Here is a 19,809-nt window from a genome sequence, read left to right on the forward strand (position 1 = left end):
GGGCCCCATGAGATGCCCCTGGTAACTTTTTCATAGGCTTTTTTGAGTTTGGGCAAGGACACAGGGGCCCCATGATCCCCTATTGCCCGGGGGCCCCATGAGTTGTCAGTTCGCCCCTGGGTCCTAAACCATCCCTCTTCATCAAGGCTTGAGATTGAGATTCATCTAGCCCTCACATTCCTTCTGTACTGAAATGTATTGTAATTGTACTGTCTCCCTTATATTGTAAAGCGCTGCGCAAACTGTTGGCGCTATATAAATCCTGTATAATAATAATAATAATCTAGAAATTTTGGGTTGAGGTCAATTACAAACCCCCCACCCCAAGATGTAGACATTGCAGCAGGCTGTTGCTGAGATACTTAGGAAAAGCAACCAGTTGAGGAATGCTGCCAAACCAGCTGCTGACAAGACCTGTGTTTGTAACCACACTGGAAGAAATACTATTGATGGTCTGATTCAATCCTAGTCTGTTTTTCTCAAGCCCTCATGAAGGGGATGATTTTGGACCATCAACACACGTTAGATATGCTTTCAAATGTTATTACATAAATAACCTCAACGTCTTTCATAAGTAAAGTCTGAGACAGATTATATGTGTCTATCTTTGTGATAAAGTAGACAATTTGGACAAGTTATGACCATCAACCTTCAGTCAAGGAACTAATCCAAAACAACAGTTTACTACTGTATGGTTTGGCCACATTTGCAGAATGAACACCTGTTGACTGCCAAATAAACTCCCCTGCCATGGGTGACCTGTCCATTGGTGGGTTGAACAAGAAAATTTGAAAAAGAAAATTTGGCTCAAACATATTGAAGAAGGTGGTTGGTATTTCATGGTATTTCAGAAAAACTGAATGCTTAAACCCAACACCTATGATATGATGCCAGATATATGGCTATCCCAATTTACACCCATAGAGTGTTGATAAATAGTCCACAAAGTCAAATCCCAGCATGTTTTGACCAGATGGGCTTCTTCAGGGGACGATTGGGTTTATATTCTGATAATTCCGACAATATCCAAAAATATACAACTCCTCTCTAAATAGGATTTGGCATATAGTTGAGAAATATTGACAATATCTCCAGTTATCTTTTTATTCACCTCTTCAGGACACTGATCCTGAAAAGTCTATACAGAGCGGAAGCATTGACTCTGCTCAAACCCGAACCTTATAAATAAACTCGAGGTTCCAAATGCATGCCTGAGACAGATTTTGGGTGTCTCTCTTCATGATGAACCAGGAAAGAGAAAAAAATATTTGCTGCCTTGGTGCCATGGGGACATCCATTGTTACAGCTCTATGTAAGGAGTATGCATTATCAAAAGCTTACATACAAAACAGATGTTGATGCTTATATTTAGCCTCCATCATTGTATTCTGAAACCAAAATACAAAGCTTTCTCTGACTGGACAAGGTATTGTGAACTTAATACACATGAAAATATCACGTACATGAAAAAAAAACAAACAACGATTAGAACAATTATTTCATAGCTGCAAGCACATTAGGAGATTATTACCCTAAGCATGTATATAAGCAGTGCAATCACATCAATACCATATCATTATACCCAAAAAACAATACCACTCAATAAATATAGAAACCTATCATAAAATGTGAAAACCCCACCCAGTGAATAAAAAAATAAAAAATCACCATAAATTCATATCCACTCATACTCCACTCATTCAGTCCACTCAAGTGTTTAAATGAATGAAAAAAGTCCCCAAATTCAGAAAGACAATTCTCTTGGTGTGAATGTTTCCAAACCAAAAAACAAATTGTGTCTTCACCAGATAGTGACTAGATGTGAGCTTACTGGAAAAGAATGACCCCCTAACTACAAAGAAGTCACACACAGCATGGTATCAGTAAACTCTCCCCTCACCCCTCTGTAAGGTCACCAAAGTCTTCTGCGTCACCTGCCCCAGTACTTAGCCCAGTTAACTCAGGGGAAAAACAAAATGCTCCAGGGTAAAAATTGGCCACAACTTTATTAGATTAAAATATTGCACTTAGATTTAAACAGAAGCAAATGAGCATTGAATAAAGTACTCCTGCCGGCAAATACAGAGTAGTTTCTGGGTTAAGTCTGATACATGATGATATCAGCAATTGGCTCCACCCTACATGTTTCGTCAACTACGACGTCTTTCAGGCTATGGCAGAAGATGTGGAGATTGGGACATCACTGCCTTGCCTCCCCACCTCATCCAATAATAGAACGATTTGCAAATTCTCTGAATGGTACCCATGCCAAGCAAGCAACCCCCTGTGGGTACTATGCAGCAGGACAGCCCCATGACACTTGACCTGGAAGATACCGAGGAGTACTGAAATAGGGGTGGTTACTACAATGATTCTCCTCTTCTACAAGGATTGACCAATATGGAACATGTATACTTACATAAGTCCAAGTTGGAACTATGTAAACAAGCAAAAAACATACCTGGATTTCAGCTTTAAAGCTAAATTATGCGCAAAACTGATTTTGGCCCTTTTCATAGTAACAATAGCCTTTCCCTGTTGATGTGTGACCCATCACTGGCTGCTGCTGTGTTTGTTGCATATCTTGCTTTTACTCCTCCAGTCTCCTGTCAGTGCCCAACATTCCGGCTGCAGTACACTCAGTACACTGATCATTGAGGATCGCTAGCTCAACACCTCCTCTGTTCATAACATTTCTTTCATTGTTTTCAATTAATGCAAGGCAATCTGTGATTGAAGGAGGTGTGGATGAACTTCACATTCTACCTCCTCCAGTCACAAAAGATTGTGTATCACTCAGAACGACCTCATGTGATATCTGTAGTGCAGTTGAACCTACAGTCTCTGTGCTGGACATTCTGCACCGACAGGAGACTGCTGTGTGAGCAACAGAAAGATATGTCATAAATGCTGCAGAAGCCAGAGATGGGAAAATTTTCATGTAAAATCCCATGTACTAAAATCCCATTGGGTGCAAATATTCTTGTCTTATGAAACTGTGATGAAAAGCAGGCTGTATACTGTATATTGCTATGGTAAGGATAAAAAAGTCTGCTCAATATATACTTGATCTAAAGGCAAAAGTTTGCTTTTTTTAGTTTTGTATAGAGTTCAGAGTGATTAGAACCCCTGTCATTTTTCTATTGCTGTCTCTGCCCCATTAAGGAGATTCGCCCTCTCTATTTTTCCTATTTACTATTATCATTGAAAGTGAAAGTAAAAGAAAATCCCACATTTTGGGTTGTCCCCAAAAAAGTAATAAAGGGGAGATCTTCCAATGGGGACACTAGTTCTGGTGACCTGGGAGTCCCAAAAAAGTCCCTTAATTTGTACGGATTTCCTTCCACTTCCAGTTTGGCTATGGGACAGGAAGTGAAGTCTCTGCAATGGGACACAGAAGGCGAAAAAATCTCATAGGGGTTAAAACCCTCCCTTACGTTCTCCAAAATAAAAATAAAAAAATTGCCTACAGTTCTACTTTGACCATCTTTTTGTTGCTGGGCAGGACTGCAGTCTCTTGTCAAATGACTCTGTGCTGTACAACCTCTGTTTTAGGCTGGATTCGCACATTTCTTTGGGTTATTTTATCTCTTTCTACAAGCAGTGTTGTCATCAACAGGCCCTAAACATATGTTGACCCATTGAAAAGAGGACAAAGCACATCAACACACTGTGCAGATGTAAGCTAGCCATGGCTAGACTGTGTATATGCACTGGCATGCTTTAAATTATATGCACTATATTGCCAAAAGTATTTGGATAACCCTCCGAATCATTGGATTTAAGTATTCCAATCACCTCCATGGCCACATATGTATAAAATGAAGCACCTTGGCATGCAAACTGCTTCTACAAACATTTGTGAAAGAATATGTTGCTTTCAAGAGCTCAGAAGTGCGCAGAAGTCGCCAACTCTCTGCAAAGTCAATAGCTAAAGACCTCCAAATTCCATGTGGCCTTCAGATTAGCACAACAACAGTGCATAGAGAACTTCACGGAATGGGATTCCATGGCAGGGCAGCTGCATCCAAGCCTTACCTCTCCAAGTGCAATGCAAAGTGTTGGATGCAGTGGCGTAAAGCATGCTGCCACTGGACTCTAGAGCAGTGGAGGTGTGTTCTCTGGAGTGACGAATCACGCTTCTCTGTCTGGAAATCCCATGGACGTGTCTGAATTTGGCAATTGCCAGGAGAACGGTACTTGCCTGACTGCATTGTGCCAAGTGTAAAGTTTGGTGGAGGGGGGATTATGGTGTGGGGTTGTTTTTCAGGGGTTGGGCTTAGCCCCTTAGTTCCAGTGAAGGGAACCCTTAAGACATCAGCATACCAAGACATTCTGGACAATTTCATGCTCCCAACTTTGTAGGAACAGTTTGGGGATGGGTCCCTTCCTGTTCCAACATGACTGCACACCAGTGCACAAAGCAAGGTCCATAAAGACATGGATGAGTGTGTTTGGGGTGGAAGAACTTGACTGGCCTGCACAGAGTCCTGACCTCAACCCACTAGATAAGCGTTTAAGAACTTGTTCCTGACAAATGTGTTGCAATGGATTTTGTTGCATTTTCCTGTCCAGGCAAAATTTGCAACTAGATTAAAATCTATTTTTAAGTAGGTCCAATTCATACCAATATGCTTTAACCAAGACATCTTTCATTTAGGAATAAAAAGTGATATACTCACAAACATTAAGTCCATCAAAAATATCCAACAGATCTGATAGTGCACCTCCAACTGGATCGAGAGGATATCCCAAAGTACTGCAGATGTTATTGAGTTTCCAGGGTGCCCCCACCCCGTCATCAGATGCTCTGATCCCCCAATGTTCAAACTGTAACAATGTAATCCAATGTTCAAACTGTAACAATGTAATTTATAGCCAGTCACACGATTAAAGGCTACAGCAGAGACTGATCTGTGATAGAAGTGTGAACAGCCAGGAACTGCACAGGCACCAGGATTTACATAACTGTGTCATCTCTCACCAAGCATCTCAGACCAAGAAGCAGATGCTGACCCTGGTGGATGCCTAAACAAAGATAGCTCTGTCCTACTGAAGGGAAAAGCAGATGAAGGTATTGTTGGGGTGAGTACTGTGATCTCTGGAACTGTTACATCTCCATATGTGCACCCACCATGAGCAATGTTATGTGATAATATAGCTAGTATCGTATTCAACCAGACTTATTCTGTAATGGTATAGATGTTTCATAGCTATTCAAAATATACCCAAGCAGTGGTATCCATAGGCTCAATCAGACTTAATCCAGTCACCATGGAATATGTAGTTGATTGTTCAAGATCAACATTGAAGGTGTAAAAGTTGTGGGACCCTGATTTAGTCACCTAATTACATCCTTGGTGTCAGGTAGTCTACATAGGTGTTAATGTTTCCATTTTCTTGGATAAAGGTTTTAAATTGTCAAATTGCGAAGGTAGAGATGTTAAAATGGCATTATATGTGGACGATAGATGGTGTTGAAGGCCCCTATCCCTGTTTTGGTATAATTTGTTCCAATTTTTTTTTTGGCCTGTTTCACACCACTGAAGAACCGTTTGTCCTCTTTGTCCAACATGTGCACCTCAATGTGCTTGAAAAAATATCCCATTCCTTATGGTACTGCGGAGTCTTGACCTGTCCCATCTCGTTTTTGGAAGCTCAACATCTACACCTTCCATGGTGATTGGATTACGGTGTCTGTGTTACCTGTGTGGATACAAAGAACTGAAGAAATGGCTTGGAGAAACCAAGTCTTTAACATTACTGAGGTCATCACAGAGGACAAGGGGGCGCTCTTTACATCTAGAGGAAAAGAAATTTAATCAACAAACACGGAAAGGTTTCTTCACAGTGAGAGTTGTGAAAATGTGGAATAGACTCCCTCGAGAGTTGGTTCTGGCCATCTCAGTGGATTTCTTTAAAAAAGTCCTGGATTATTTCTTAGATACACAGAATATAACTGGATACTAACATTTATAGGTAAAGTTTAACCAGGAAATATCCAATTGCCTCTCGGGGGATCAGGAAGGAATTTTTTCCCTGCAGGAGCAAATTGGATCGTGCTTTGCTGTTTTTTTTGCCTTCCTCTGGATCAACTGTGGGTATAGGATTATAACTTTTTTTTTTTTTTTAATGGTTGAACTGTATGGACTTTTGTCTTTTTTTCAGCCAGACTAACTATGTAACTATGTAATTACGGAACAAATCCAGTTGAATATGACTAACTACTACTAGATATACCATACTAAATGAGCACTTTCACACAGCTGATAATAGGTCTACTTTAAGTGAAAAATGTACATTTGTCATGAACATACCTTTACCAGTATCAGCTTTTCTCTACAGGTGTCATATTCTAAGGTCTTCAGTAAAATATGTTAATAGTGAACTGTTAAAAACATGTGGATTGTCATTGAGTCATTTAAACTATCTAGGTCATTTATGGCCTGTAGTTCTGGGTCCTTCTGTATTCGGCACAACACGATGTCTATGCTCTCTCCCAGCATTCCGTGGATACCTTAAGCTTCTCATTAATCCGAGGAGCAAAGTCCCACTGCTGATTCCACTAATTACTCACTAATATAAACAGCAGCCCTTCTGTTAGTTCCTGGTCTCATCATTCCTAAGTGATGAGACAGCTCTTTGTCCTCAGTCCAGCTTAAGTCTATTTGCATTATAATGTCCAGTCTTCCCAACCTTATGAGATGGGAAGAATATTAGAACACCAACATTTTATGCACCGTACACATCCCCCTTGCAACAGTCATGATATCATTTTTCAAATCTGTTGTACTTTGAAATGGTCACTATCAGCAAAATCAAGAGACAATGGCTTCCATCTGAGCCTACTCACATGAGTATAACAAAATATTAAAAGTGTATTAAAAGTGTTCGCCAGGGGCTCCCACGGGAGAGAGCCAGGTATGAGGAGGTCTGGAGACCCCGTTGAGAGGGACGGATGGATGGCTGAGCAAGTGCAAGGTCATACAAGCCGGGTCGGTAACTATGGGGACGGTGCGGTACAGAGCAGCGGGCAAAGAATAGTCGGGTCACACGCCAGGTCAGCAACAGCAGGTCAGATCCAATAGGGGGCATTCAGGAGAGAGGTCAGGCAAGCCAGGGTCAAGAACAGGAGAAAACAGCAAGGTCAGGGCACAATCCGGGTCAGCAACTTACTTTAAACAGGTTCACAGGTACACAGGATTCAAGAGACCAAAAGGCACTGAATGACAGCTCAGGGCCGTTTAAATATCCCGCCCTGCGCTGTCATTGGTGCCAGGCGCGCGCCCATGATCTCTACTGCGCATGCGCGAACCTGGTTGCCGCGGTCGGCCAAGTCCCGGCGCCCGCGTACAGGGCGGTGTACTGCGCCTGCGCCGAGCCCAGCGGCGCGGCGATCTCTGACTTTGGCCCCCCCTACGGGCAACCTCCGGATGCCCACCCAATCTCTCCACCACGCGTGATCACGAAGAAACTCCCGGACTAGTCTAGGTGCGTGGACATTATGAGCCGGTTCCCAGGAATTGTCCTCTGGACCATAGCCCTTCCACTTAATTAGGAATTGTGTCTGGCCCCCCCTTCTTCGGCACTTAAGGATCGTTTCCACCTCAAATTTCTCTTGTCCTTCGACCGTTATGGCCTCTGGGGGCCTGGATTCTCATTCTGGGAAGGCATCTGGGATCACTGGCTTCAGCAGGGATACATGGAAAACTGGATGAATTCTGAACGTGTCCGGAAGGATAAGCTCATATGCTACTTCGTTGACCATCCGCTTTACCTGAAAAGGCCCCACAAATTTAGGTCCCAATTTTTTTTCGAGGGACAAAGCATCTTTAAGTTGGTTGTGGCCAACCACACCTTCTGCCCAGGCCGCAACGCCAAATCCCCTCTTCGTTTCTTGTCAAACTCCTTCTTATTGTCCTCTTGGGCCCGAGCGATGGCTTCCTGGAGCAATTTGTTATTGGCGGAGAAGAAGGTCAACGCATCCTGCGTTGCTGGAACTGGGCATTCAGAGACCAAATCAGGGAGAAAGACGGGGTGAAACCCATAATTCGAAGAGAATGGGGACTGCCCCGTTGCCAAATGGCTTGCGTTGTTATAAGCGAACTCCGCCAGGGGTAAGAGTGACAACCAGTCATCCTGCAGGAAAGACGTGTAGCAACGCAAGTATTGCTCCAGGGTCTGGTTCGTCCTCTCGGTCTGACCGTTGGTCTGAGGGTGGAACGCGGAGGAGAGGGACAACTTGATGTCCAGGGCCTTGCACAGAGCCCTCCAAAACTTAGATGTAAACTAGACCCCTCGATCAGAGACAATGTCCTCAGGTACTCCATGAAGTCTAACGATCTCCCGGATAAATATTCGCGCCGTCTCGGCTGCTGATGGAGTCTTCCTTAGTGGCACGAAGTGAGCCATTTTGGATAGGCGATCAATGACCACCAGAATTGCTGTGTGGTCTTGCGACGGTGGGAGCTCAACTATGAAGTCCATCGCGATCCTCTGCCAAGGCCGTTCGGGAATCGGCAAAGGTCGCAACATCCCCCAGGCTTTGCTCCTCGATGGTTTGCTCTTCTGGCAGATGGTACAGGATCTCACGTAGCGCTTGCAATCCTTAGCCATGTTTGGCCACCAAAAAGAGCGCCGGAGAAGCTCCAGAGTCTTGACTGGGCCAAAGTGTCCTGCCAGCGGGTGATCGTGGCAATGCCCCAAAACCAGGGTCCGGACTTCCTCAGGTACCATGATTGAATCTTCCTTCCACAGGAGTCCCCCCTTGTTCTGGAGGGATACCCCAACTGGGGTTGGTGTGGCCGTAGATGCTTCTATTAACTTGGAGCAAAGGTCCGTCTGGAGCGCCAAGAAGTTCCCTGAAGACAAGATAGTGTCGGGTACCAGTTCTTCTTCGGAGTCCTCATACATACGAGATAGCGCGTCGGGCTTCGTATTTTTATGTAAGTAATGTGAAAATTGCATCTGGAAAAGAACAGGGCCCATCTTGCCTGCCGTGGGCGTAGACGCTTGGCAGTCCTCAGATATTCCAGATTCTTGTGGTCTGTGAAAATCAATATGGGGTGTGAGGCCCCTTCCAGCAGGTACCTCCATTCCTCTAACGCTGCTTTGATAGCCAGCAGCTCTCGATCACCGATATCGTAATTCTTCTCCGCTGAGGTGAGTTTCCTCGAGAAGAATGCTACGGGATGGAGTAACTCTTTGGTGCCTTTACGCTGAGACAGGATGGATCCTACTGCATTCTCCGATGCATCTACCTCCAAGATGTAGGGCAGGGCCGCGTCCGGGTGGCCCAGGATGGGTGCCGAGGTAAATAGCTTTTTCAGAGCTTCGAAAGCTTCTTGAGCCTCCGGTGTCCATTTGAACCGGGTTCCAAGTTTGGTTAGTTGAGTAATGGGGGAGACCAGACCCGAGAAGTTCTTGATGAACTTCCGATAAAAGTTTGCGAACCCTATAAACCGTTGGACACCTTTTTTGTCCGTGGGTTCAGGCCAATCTAAAATTGCAGAGACCTTCTGGGGGTCCATCGCGACCCCCGCAGTGGAGATAATCAGGCCTAGAAACGTGATGCTAGATTGCTCGAAGCAACATTTCTCCGCTTTAGCATATAACCCATGCTGCCGCAACCGCCCCAATACCTTTGCCACATGTATCCTATGATCCTCTAGAGAGGGTGAAAAAATTAGTATGTCGTCCAAGTAGACGATAACAAAGACATCCAAAAAATCCCAGAAGATGTCGTTCACGAAATGTTGGAAGGTGGCTGGTGCATTGCACAGCCCAAATGGCATGACCAGGTATTCAAAGTGGCCAAACCGGGTACGGAAAGCCGTTTTCCACTCGTCCCCCTCTCTTATGCGTACCAGGTTATAGGCCCCCCTTAAATCAAGCTTTGTGAATATAACCGCAGCCTTTAGGCTCTGAAACAGTTCTGGTACCAATGGCAACGGGTAACGATTTTTGATCGTGACCCTGTTCAGCTCCCGGTAGTTGATACAAGGTCTCAGGGTTTTGTCTTTTTTCTCCACGAAGAAGATTCCCGCTCCTGCTGGAGAAGTGGAGGGGCGGATGAATCCCTTCTGGAGGCTGTCCTCAATATATTCCTTTAGGGCCCCCAATTCAAGCTCAGATAGGGGGAAAATTCGCCCAAAAGGGATTTCAGAGCCTGGTAACAGGTCAATTGGACAGTCATACGGGCGGTGGGGGGGCAGGGTATCGGCTCCCCGCTTACTGAACACGTCCAGGAACCCATGATAGGCTGCGGGAATAACTTGTTTCAAATCGGAGTCTCCTTCGGAGCAAAAGAGAACTGGGGGTCCTGCGGGGCCCGAAATGCGACAATGTTCCCGACAGTATGGGGAAGGGAACGAGATTGACCCGGTTTCCCAGTCAATCTGGGGGTTGTGGGCCCGTAACCATGGGAGCCCCAGAATGACTGGGAAAAAAGGTGATGCAATAGTGTCCAGGCGGAGGAATTCCTGGTGCTGGTTGGCAATGATAGTTGCAATGGGGGGAGTTTCCTGATTAACTACCCCCCATTTTATCTGGGAACCATCGGCCAAAAAGATGTTGAAGCCCTTCTGTCTGTGTTGGAGAGGGATACCCTGTTGGTGAGCAAACTCTAAATCCAGGAAAAAGCTGCATGCCCCCGAATCAACTATGGCTGTCACCTCCACGGTCTTTTCTGGAAGCTGAAAGGAGAGGGGCACTACTAAGTATTGCGAAGGACAGGTATTGCTAATAGACAAGGAAGAAAAACGGGTGCACTTACTCATTTTCTGAGGGCAGGATCGCACCATATGACCAGCTTCACCGCAGTAAAGGCAGAGGTTCTGGGCTCGTCTGCGCTGGCGTTCCTCCGGTGGTAATTTAGGCCGTGCCAGACCTAGCTGCATAGGTTGCGGAACATCTCCTGGTGGTGGGTTCTGGATGCTTTGTCGGGTTGATGGGCTGGGGCCTAGGAATGGACCCCAGGTATTTCTGCGACCCTGGCCGGACCTCTCAAGCCTACGTTCCCGCAGTCTTCGGTCGATCTTAATTGTCAGGGCAATAAGGTCTTCTAGAGACTCGGGAACCTCCACCCGGGCCAGCTCATCTTTCAAGGGATCGGAGAGCCCCATACGGAACTGGTGCAATAGAGCGAACTCGTTCCAGCGTGTGTGTCCCATCCACCGCCTGAAATCAGAGGCGTATTCCTCTGCCGCCCGCCGGCCCTGCCGGAGCGCATATAAGGTCGCTTCGGCAGAGGCCCACCGCTGTGGGTCATCATACAAGATGGCCATTGCTTCAAAAAAACTATTGACCGATCCCAGATGGGGATCATTGTTTCCCCTTAGCCGGTGGGCCCAATCCTGGGGTTCACCCTGTAATAGTGAAATAATGAATCCTACCTTCACATTTTCGGTCAGGAAGGTACGGGGTTGTAGCTCAAAGAACAAGAGACAGGAATCACGGAATGACCGGAAGCATGTGCGGTCCCCGTGAAAACGCTCCGGTAAGGGTACTCGGGGTTCCGCCATAGGGAGCGGGGCGGAAGCCCCTGAGACTGGCTCCTGAGCTACCAGGGCCGGGGGTGCAGAAACTGGGGCCTGTGGGGCAGGGTCAGAAATAGAGCCAGTCTGGAAGCGATTCTCCAGCTGCATGCATCTGTCCTGCAGGGCCGTTACGGCCTGCGTCAAATTAGCTAGGTGCCTGCAAATTTCCTCTAGCGGGGAGGGCCCTCCTCTAGGCTCAGTCATGGCCTTTTGGTACTGTAAGGGACCGCCCGGCGGTACCACTAGCACTCCACTGATCGGATGTTCCCAGCGCACGGAGTCTAAGCCCCAGAGTACGTGTTCACCAGAGCCCCTGATGGTGGGGATGGACTTGGAGTACCCCAGGACCAGGTCGTGAATACTGAGGACACCCGTCAGTGGTAGGGGTATTCGCCAGGGGCTCCCATGGGAGAGAGCCAGGTATGAGGAGGTCTGGAGACCCCGTTGAGAGGGACGGATGGATGGCTGAGCAAGTGCAAGGTCATACAAGCCGGGTCGGTAACTATGGGGACGGTGCGGTACAGAGCAGCGGGCAAAGAATAGTCGGGTCACACGCCAGGTCAGCAACAGCAGGTCAGATCCAATAGGATTCAGGAGAGAGGTCAGGCAAGCCAGGGTCAAGAACAGGAGAAAACAGGAAGGTCAGGGCACAATCCGGGTCAGCAACTTACTTTAAACAGGTTCACAGGTACACAGGATTCAAGAGACCAAAAGGCACTGAATGACAGCTCAGGGCCATTTAAATATCCCGCCCTGCCATGTCATTGGTGCCAGGCGCGCGCCCGTGGTCTCTACTGCGCATGCGCGAACCTGGTTGCCGCGGTCGGCCAAGTCCCGGCGCCCGCGTACAGGGCGGTGTACTGCGCCTGCGCCGAGCCCAGCGGCGCGGCGATCTCCGACACCCCCACTGATCCCGAGCCCTTGGGCAGTGCCCGAGTTTCCAAATGGTCAGTCCACCCCTGGTCGGGTATAGGGGAAAAAGTGTCCAATGAGGAAATTTGTTTTAACAACAACTGTGATTTCCCTAATTTTGGAGATATCTTTTCTAACTTCTTGATGAGCCCGAAGACAAGACATTAGAGAGGAATCTCACCCTCCTCCCCGAGGTAATATAGCTTCTAACCCCTTCTCGCCCTTTTTGCTGGGTTATGCCAAGACAACATACTATAGTATAAGTGTATCCTGCGCAGAGGACTAATTGATTAGACTGGCTGCTGCTAGCAAAACCACAAATGTGTAATGGTGAACAATTGTGTGAGTACAAACATAAATGTTGCTGTGCTGCCTCTATTATGAGGATATAGCACCCTACTTACATGTGGGGCCCCACAGATGTACGTGTACCTCAATGCCCTATGGGCTAACAAAATGTTTCCCTCCTGCCCAGTGACTTAATACATCTCTAAATAGGGAAAGCAATATATATGCTCTGCGTGCTAAGCAACAAATGTGCTAAGAAATTAATAAATACAAATATAACAACATACCATCAGACTAAACAAACAATGCACTTACATGCAAAAAAAAAAAAGATTTTATTATTAAAAGTCCCAATTAGCGTGCAAACATATAAAAGTTCCTAATGATGTCATATGACGAAATGCTCCTCATGACGTCATACGACGAAACATGTAGGGCGGAGCCTGATAGCGCTACACTTATCCTCTGAGAAGGAATTGCTGTGTTCTGGGATTTAAAGTGCCATACACATATTTTTTATGTAAGTGTATTTTTAAGTGTTTTTTACCTAATAAAAATGGTGTTACGCTATGGAACTTTTCCTTTGGTGTTTTTACGGTGGTGGAGGAGTACTGTGGATATTCTGGAGGAGTTTTCTCAATTGATTGATCTGGAGGTACTTTCACATATGGAGTCTGTTACCAGCGGATAGAGGCATCAAGATCATACAGACGGCAAACTTGCTGCAGGAGAGAGCTGCAGCATCCAATGCACTATTTGTCCTACCATTGCAGGTGGTCAGTTATTTGTGGTGAGTGGGACTCTGGAGGGGGAGCACTAATTGGAGCACTTAATACAGAGGATTTTCATGGATAAGAAGATTAACCATTGTATCACTTAGTTTTCACAGTGGATTCGGATGGGGATTTTTATATGTTTGCACACTGATTGGACTTTTTATATATATATATATATATATATATACAGGGGAGGACTGACCATTTGGAAACTTGGGCACTGCCCGAGGGCCCAGGGTCAGTAGGGGGCCCCACAAGATGCCCCTGGTACCTTTTTCATAGGCTTTTTTGAGTTTGGGCAAGGACACAGGGGCCCCATGATCCCCTATTGCCCGGGGGGGCCATGAGTTGTCAGTCTGCCCCTGTGTGTGTGTATATATATATATATATATATATATATATATATATAATTTATTTATTTATTTTTGCATATAAGTGCATTGTATGTTTAGTGTGATGATATATTGTTATATTTGTATCTATTAATTTCTTGGCACATTTGTTGCTTAGCACGCAGAGCATATATATTGTTTTCCCTATTTAGGGAAGTATTCAGTCACTGAGCAGGAGGGAAACATTTTGTTAGCCCATAGGGCATTGAGGTACATGCACATCTGTGGGGCCCCCACATGTAAGTAGGGTGCTTTATCCTCATAACAGAGGCAGTGCAGCAACATTTATATTTGAACATACTATTGTGTTCAAAATAATAGCAGTTCAACGTCACTAATCAGATCAATAACTGTTTTTGGTAGAAATCATATTTCTACATGGCAAAATAATTTACTAGAAGGTGTAGAGCAATACTATCAGTTACTATCAGTAATTGAATGCCTCTTGAGAGATCTGTTGCAGATATCCCAAGAAGTTGCTGAAGTAGAACAAACACCTTTCTCACCTAGGCGAGAATGGTGGCAGGGGGCGGGACATAGCAAAAGAATCATTTTAAAAAGGTAAAAAAAGGCTCATAAAATTGTGGAAGGGAGTAGGAAGATTGCAAACATACAAATGTTTTTAGGAGTGAAGGTCTGCTTTAAAAGATAAGTTTTTTAAAAATTTTCACCATCTCCCTTCATTAGCACCCTCAATAAATTCTAGTGCACCACCAAACCCCTTTTCCCTTCCCATGGTGGACCTCTCATCAGAGGAGATACGTACAGACCTAAAGAGGTGACTTACAATGGATAAGGGGAATGGGCAGCACACCTGAATTGAGGTGGCTAAGTAGGGAACTGGGGGAATTTTTTGGAAAAACCTTAATATTTAAGTATAATAAGTGTTACTGAACCCAGGAACCTGCATTCACTATATCCGGTCTCCCAGACCCTGCATTCACTATATCTGGTCTCCCCGGACCCTGCATTCACTATATCTGGTCTCCCCGGACCCTGCATTCATTATATCTGGTCTCCCCGGACCCTGCATTCACTATATCTGGTCTCCCCGGACCCTGCATTCACTATATCCGGTCTCCCCGGACCCTGCATTCACTATATCTGGTCTCCCCGGACCCTGCATTCACTATATCTGGTCTCCCAGGACCCTGCATTCACTATATCTGGTCTCCCACAGTACACAGAACATGGAAATGCAATTATTTTTAGTAAATATAAACTGCTAAATACCTTTTCTCATCAGCAGTATATAGCAGTCTTGTGTCTTCTATCAGTGTCCAGCTGAGCACTGGTTAAAGCTTGTAGAAAGAGTTTTCTTTCTGCTCTAGAAATATGTAGGACCCCTGACCAATGTCTGGACAGTGCTGATTGGCCCTGTGCTGATCACATGCACTTACCCAAGAAAAAAAAAAAAACCTCTCTAGTAATACACACCAAACTGAGTATGTGTAGAGGGTCTCCACATGATATGTCTTATCAATAGATAAGAGGGGGGCACTGGAAGAAGGGGAGTGTCAGAGAAGACAGGATCAAACAGCATGCCCCTTAGGTTCCACAGTGAGTATACCAAGCATGCTTTACTGCATATACAGACTGATTGTACTGTTGTGGGTTTAGTAACACTTTAAATGCTAAACTTTTCTTTAAGTTTTGGATAGAGTGGAGAGGGATTTGAACTCCTGTTACGTTCTTATTGCTGTCTGTGCCCCCTTAGGGACATTCACCCTCTCTTTGTCATGAAGACCTTTATTACCAAGAAATGAAGGAAGATCAGACATTCTGGATTGTCACCAGGACAAGAATAGAGGGGAAATATTCCAATGAGGACACTAGTTATTCCTACTAGGGCAAAGATGGCAAAACCCCCCCCCCCCAAAAAAAACCTGATGGGTCATTAACCGTGCCTAATGTAGATGGGTCGAAAATTGGCCAATTTTTCGGCCGAAAAAAAAAATTGGCCGATTTTCGCACCATTAATGGGTTAATTGGTCGGCCATTTTTCTGGATTTTGTCAGATTTTTTTCATCGGTAAAGTTGGCAAAAAATCAGCCGATTTTGCCGATCGGCCGATTTTCACGGCAATGATGGGCAAATCGGCCGATCTTTTTACCGATAAAAAAATCTGTGCATGAGCCGTGACCTGCAAGAAAAAGAAGAAGAAGAAAAAGAAGAGGAAGAGGAAGAAGAGAAAGAAGAAGAAGAGGAAGAAGAAGAAGAGAAAGAAGAAGAAGAGAAAGAAGAGAAAGGAGAAGAAGAGAAAGCAGAAGAAAAGAAAGAAGAAGAAGAAGAGAAAGAAGAAGTGGAAGAAGAGAAAGAAGAAGTGGAAGAAGAGAAAGAAGAAGTGGAAGAAGAGAAAGAAGAAGAAGAAGAAGAGAAAGAAGAAGAATTCCAGTCCGCTATTATATTGGACATTAAAAAGTATTGCGGTTGCAACAATGTATCTATTTGTATCTGGAAAAAAAACATCTGTATCCGAAATGGATACAAGTAAATACAATGTTGCAACCGCAATCCTTTTTAATGTCAAATACAATAGCGGGGCTCTCTGCAGGGACAGAAGTAATTAAATGCCGGACGTAGACAGGAAGAAAATCGGCCAATTTTTTTTACTGTTGGTGGTAACGTCGGCCTATTGAACGACCGATTTTTTGTTTTTTTGTTAAAAAACCGGCCGGTTTTCTCCCCGTCTATGGCCTGCATTACTCTATCCAAAATGAAAAAAAAAGATTTGTCTTTAGTTCTATTTAGTTCTAGGAAGCTTCCCTCCCAATGGTGCACTAGCTGCAAAAACATGTTGGAATTTAACCAGGGCCATATCTAGCCTGTCTGATGTGGGAAGGAAGGTCAGCAGGGCAGTGTACGGGGGTCAGCAGGGCTGAGGATAGGGGACAGCAGAGCTGAAGACAGAGGTCAGCAGGGTGGAAGACAGGTGTCACAACTGATAGGGCAGTGGACAGGAGTCACTACTGGCAGGGCACAGGACAGGGGTCACTTTTGGCAGGGCAGAGGACAGAGGTCACTTTTGGCAGGGCAGAGGACAGGGGTCACTTCTGGCAGGGCATTCAGCAGAGCTCCTTCTCCCATCCCTGAACTGCACATGGCCTGGGCACAGGCAGCAGAGCTCCTCGTCCCCACACAGATAGCTTTGGGCGGGAGGGGGCACAACTAAAATCTGGGAGGCATAGGCCATCCCAGCACCACCACTAGATCTGGCCATGGCGTTAACCCTTCCCTACTCTATCCAATAGAGAAAAAATAATGCTTTAGAGATACTTTAAACTTGTTGAATTGAATCTAAGAATAATGGCAGAGAATAGCATGGGAAATTTAGGGATGACTTTACTAATGTAAAGGTCAGTTTCAGATTTATTTGACTATGCAGACACTTTGCCAGAATACAGATTATATAATTTATGTTGAAAGAGATTGAACAAAAATCACTGACAAAAAAATTAAACATATAACCTCTACACTATCTAAAATAGAAACAAAAACGTTTTGGCAGTACATACACTCTTAAGATGATCTATCATTGTATTTTTTACTGTTTCGACTCCTATGGGACAAGATACTTGTTTGCCCCACGAAGAAACAGAAACACCACCTCCTGCACTCAGGGACCCAGATCAAGGGTGGGTAGATGGGAAGACCGCTTGTGGAAGTTCGTCAACCAATGCATCCAGGGGCGGACTGACCATTAGGAAACTCGGGCACTGCCCAAAGGCCCGGGGTCAGTAGGGTGCCCCTTGAGATGCCCCTGGTACCTTTTTCATAGGCTTTTTTGAGTTTGGGCAAGGACATGGGCCCCATGATCCCCTATTGCCCGGGGGCCCCATGAGTTGTCAGTCCGCCCCTGCACAGATGTGAACGGGCCTTTAAGCTGCCCATGTACCAGTAGAATTTCATTCAGTCGTTCAAATGGAAATTCAGAAAAACCATTGGTCAGAACAATCAATAATATAGATTTGACTAACAGTATGAACGCTCTGAAAAATGTTGTTTGATGGACATGCCAATGTTTTGAAATCTACATTCGATTTTCGTTGCACATGCAAATTACAGTAATTACGACTTTTCCTAACCAAAACCCAAATTCACGGTTTGAATTTTGTACATTTAACATAACATTTCCATCCTTCTTCAATTCTATGCTTGACATCAATTTGACACCTTTTACTATTAGTCCTCGTGCACACTGAGCATTTTAAAAACGCCAGTAGCGTTAGCTGTATAAAGTCACGTTAAAAACTCAAGGTTTTCCACATTTTTTGCATTTTTGCTGCATTTTTCCACGTTTGTGTTTCAAGCATTTTTTACACACACTAAAAAATTTTTTAAATTTGCTCAAAAAAATGTCCCAAAGCACTAGTTTCCTGTGTGTTTCCATGCTTACCAGCATTAGAGTGTTTTTACAGCTAAAACCCCACTAGTTCTGGGGGGTTTTTCAACCAAAAAACACCCCTGCCAAAAAAACGCTGATTATAGCCTATACAGGCTGATTATAGCCTATACAGGGGCGGACTGACCATTTGGAAACTCGGGCACTGCCCGAGGGCCCGGGGTCAGTAGGGGGCCCCATGAGATGCCCCTGGTACCCTTTTCATAGGCTTTTTTGAGTTTGGGCAAGGACACAGGGGCCCCACGATCCCGTATTGCCCGGGGGCCCCATGTGTTGTCAGTTCATCCCTGAGCCTATGTGTGCATGGACAATGCCAAATGCCACAAATAGCAGCTATAAAAACATCCAGTGGACTATGGGCCAATTCACACTGGTGAGGACATCTGAAAAACAATCACACCTATTCACACCATAATGCTGTGTTGACCTATGTTGAGCTAAAATGCAACATGTATGCATTTTATCGCAATGCAATGGATGTAAAAGCAATACTCAGGATATCCTGTGAAAATGTATGTTAACGGACGTCAGCGCAGGAATAAAATGGATGGAAATTATTATTATTATACAGTATTTATATAGCGCCAATGGGTATGCTCAGCGCTGTACAGTAGCAAGGGGGACAGAACATGAGACAAGACAGTAACAATACAATACACGAGGGGTTCGAGGGTCCTGCTCTTTCGAGCTTACAATCTAGGAGGGAGGGGAAGGTGGTACAGGAGGAGATGGCTGTGGGGGATGGAGAGGTGGGAGGAGTGGAGGAGGTTAGTTGTTAGGTGAGGTCATGTGTTAGGTGAGGTTGGGGTAGGCTTCCCTGAAGAGGAGGAGGGTAGGTGACAGTCTGATGGATTTGGGTAGGGAGTTCCAGAGGATGGGGGAAGTCTTGGAGAAGTCTTGCAATCGGGCGTGGGAGGAGGAGACCAGGGAGCTAGAAAGCAGGAGGTCCTGTGAGGAGCGGAGGGCACGGGTAGGGTAGTATCTGGGTATCAGGTCAGTTCGGGGCGGCATTGTGAATGGCTTTGTAGGTCAGAGTTAGCAGTTTGAACTTGATGTGTTGGGCAATCGGGAGCCAATGAAGGGATTGGCAGAGGGGGGAGGCAGATGTGGAGCGGTTGGTGAGGTGGATGAGTCTGGCCGCTGAGTTGAGGATCAACTGGAGTGGGGATAGCGTTCGTTTGGGTAGGCCAGTGAGAAGGGAGTTGCAGTAGTCCAGGTGTGAGATGATGAGGGAGTGTACGAGTTGTTTGGTGGTGTCTGGGGTGAGGAATGTACGTATCTTGGAGATGTTGCGGAGGTGGAGCCTCCAAGATCTAGATAGCAGTTGGATGTGGGGTAGGAAGGAGAGGTGGGAGTCCAGGGTGACACCCAGGACTTTGGCATGTGGGGTGGGAGAGATGGTGGCGTTGTTAGTAGTGATGGAAAAGATGGGGGGGGGGGCACGGGGTGGGGGGAATGCATTTTAGTGCAAGTCAGTGTGAATTAAGGGCCAGTTCATACTG

This window comes from Staurois parvus, unplaced genomic scaffold (assembly GCF_062004578.1).
Source record: "Staurois parvus isolate SC_StPar_1 unplaced genomic scaffold, SC_StPar_1.0 ptg000592l, whole genome shotgun sequence".
Lineage (NCBI taxonomy): Eukaryota > Metazoa > Chordata > Amphibia > Anura > Ranidae > Staurois > Staurois parvus.